Here is a 3,058-nt window from a genome sequence, read left to right on the forward strand (position 1 = left end):
GGGGCCGTACCAGCCGTGGCAGGCATCGCCTGGCTCTAAAGGGATGCAGGGGTGCCAAACCTCATGCTCTGTCAAGGCAGCCCCCCTCCCAGCCATGGGCAACGTCAGCAGAGAAATACCCATGGATGATGACGGCACTACCAGGAAACCACAAGGTTGTCGCTTTAGCGTAGGGCTGGATTTGGAGACGCAGAAAGGTCCCCAAAAGATGAGCAGCCTGGGGAACACAACCAAAGGCGTCACTGCATCCTGCAGCAGCTGGAGTCACGAGCCGCATGCAGATGAGCCCAGCTCCCTACCTGCCCTGACACCCCCCCCCCGCAGAAAAGCAGAACGCTCCCCTTGGCAAGGGAAATCTCATTTTCTCTGCCCAGAGCCCTGCTGGAAAGTCGCAGGGGAGGAGGGTGCTGCGCTGCAGCCAAGTGAGACGCGAGTGTCGCGGGACCTCGATGGCAGCGCTGCAGTGCTGCAAAGCGGGAGGAGGATGCAACGATCCCAGGCGCGCAGGAGAGCTGTGAATCATCTGCAGGCACCCTGGATATCAGCCTGCCAGGATGGGCGGAACCCCCTTGCAGAAAGCCGCTGTATACAGTTATAAACAAGCTGTTTACGCAGACCAAGATAACTTCAACGATAACAAGGAGAGATCTCTTCCTTGGGGCCCAATCCAGGCTCAGCACCAACTCGCCCCTCCAGCACAAAGCTGGGGACCGGGGGGCTGCTCCTTGATTTGCAGTTTGCCCGCTCAGCTATTCCCCCATCCGAAGGGGCTGTGTCCCTCTCCTCCCAAGCACCCGGCATGGGACAGCTCAGGGAAGCCCGCCGAGACCTTTGCATGGTCCAACAGCCGGTGTTCCCTGCAGCTCTGCAAACCAGACAGCAAACGTTTGTGCCACCAAGCCTGCGACTTCACAGACAAGCGCCAAACGGCCGGCAGCAATTCCTCCCAATTAAATCTCGCTGCCCTGACCCAGAAGGTCCGATCAGCCAGGTGAGCCAGCGACAGCCCGAGCACTCTCTAATCCTCCCCCCTCCAACTCTAAAAGATACACTAATTAATTAAGATCAACCCAAACTAAACAGTTGGCTTCGCTGTGCTGCGTGGAGCTGCTTGCAGCAAACTCTAATTGTGGCGCTGGCGTTCATCCATGGGAAAGGGACTCATCCTGCTCCCCGTCTGCACCGCTCCAACTTGTGCTTTCACTTGCCTTAGGCTTAGGTTTAGGTTAGGCTTAGGTTTAGGAACCAGCCTGCCCAGGGTTCCAGCCCAGCCAGTGCCTCCCTGCAGAGCTGGCCCTGACCTGGGGCACCCGCTGCAAGAGCCATGTTTGGGGGAGACCCGTGTCCAGGAAAACCTCTCTAAAACAGGCAGAGCAGCGCCAGGTTGCAGCTGCCCTCGCAGGCAGGGCAGGGGCGATCGCTGCCTCCCTGACTCACCCGCCCCTGATTCAGCTGGCGACTCACAGGCAAGCCCTAAAAAGCCCATATTTTTTTTTCCACCCACCCACTTCACACCAGGACACCTGCACGGCCCCGTGCGTAACGGAAAGCAGGCAGCGTGCACGGCGGCAGGGCAGGCAGCCCACAGGCAGGCCCCCGGCCGCGCGCCGGGGGGAGCATCCGCGCAGGCAGACGGCCCCGAAGGGCTCACGTTGCGGGAAGTGATCATCACAACAGCTGCCTTTTGGGACCAACATCCCCCTCCGATCGGGCTGGGAGGGACCGCAGCCTGCCGCTCGTCCAACGGCACCTTGGCTGGGTTGAGAAAACACTGGTGAACGCACCGAGGAGGACAGGGAGGACAGCATCAGCCTCCCGGGAGGAGAAGGTGCCCAGGCACTGCCGTAACACGCCAGGACGGCAATCCACGGACAGAGCCATTTAGTAGAAACACTTAAATTTTTTCGAGAGCAGGGAGAACCGATGCAGCAAAGGCACATACGCTCATTTTATCTCCGAAGCACTCACAAGAAATTAACAGATCAATTGGGAGTCTTTTATAGAGCTGGTATTAATTTCCTCCCAGCTGTAAAAAGGAAATGAGAGACAAAAGACATTAAATGGACTTGCCCAAGTCCCCAAGTGAACGGCGTCAGAGCTGGCGTGAGAATCCAGCAGCTCCCAATTTCCAGTCCTACATTTAGATAATGCTTCTCCTTCAAACCAGAAGAAAAGCCAAGGACGCTCTGCAAGAAAAGCAGATATTAAGAAAGACCTAATTGCTGTTGAAGACTGAGAAACCCACGGCGCCCGGGACTGTCACCCAACAGCTACAGCATTTCAAATAGGGAGGAAAACACGGAGCCAACCGGAGATGCCGCTGGAGCAAGCAGTGATGGCTTGGGAGGCTGCAAGCCTTGGTCCCATCGCATCTTGAAGAAACCTCTGCCAGATCCAGCTGTGCACAGCTGTGAGCAGGGCAGCTCTCCTCCACCTCTCTCCGGCTCCAGAGCTGCCCCACGGTGAGGCGCTGCAAAACCCAACCTTCTCCTCCGGAGGAGCTTTGAGAAACTGGTCGAGGGCTTGGCGCCACGTGCCAAGCTGGCTGTTAAAAATCTCCAGTGACTCGCGGGTACTTCGGCAACCCCGATCCCCGCTGACTACATTCCTCTAACGGGCACATTACAAGGCCGCTCCCAAACCACAGGCTGAGATTAGCAAACCTGTTTAAAGCCTTCAGGAGTGCTCCACGCACAGTTTTTCTAAGGTGGGACTGTATGGACCTTTTCCAGGCTGTGGCATTCAGCCAACAGGAGGTGGGCACGCATGTACGGAGGTGCACGGGGACAAACCGCCATGCAAATTTCTGCTGTTGTTGCTGCAAGACTCATTTTGACTCTTCTCCACCATCTCTGGATGGGTGCATCACGCAGCTGAGGCAGCCAGGCTGGGCTCGCCCTGGCACGGATCGTTTACCCCGGAAAACGGAGTTTTCTATAGGGCAACAGCATCCTTATCCGGGTTTACATCCTTCAAAAGCATCAGAACAGCGACAGCAGCTGGACTTGAGCATTTTGAGAAGGCCTAATAAAAGAAGTTCTAGAAAAACTGCTTACGC

This window comes from Pygoscelis adeliae, unplaced genomic scaffold (genome assembly GCF_000699105.1).
Source record: "Pygoscelis adeliae isolate BGI_AS28 unplaced genomic scaffold, ASM69910v1 Scaffold422, whole genome shotgun sequence".
Taxonomy (NCBI): domain Eukaryota; kingdom Metazoa; phylum Chordata; class Aves; order Sphenisciformes; family Spheniscidae; genus Pygoscelis; species Pygoscelis adeliae.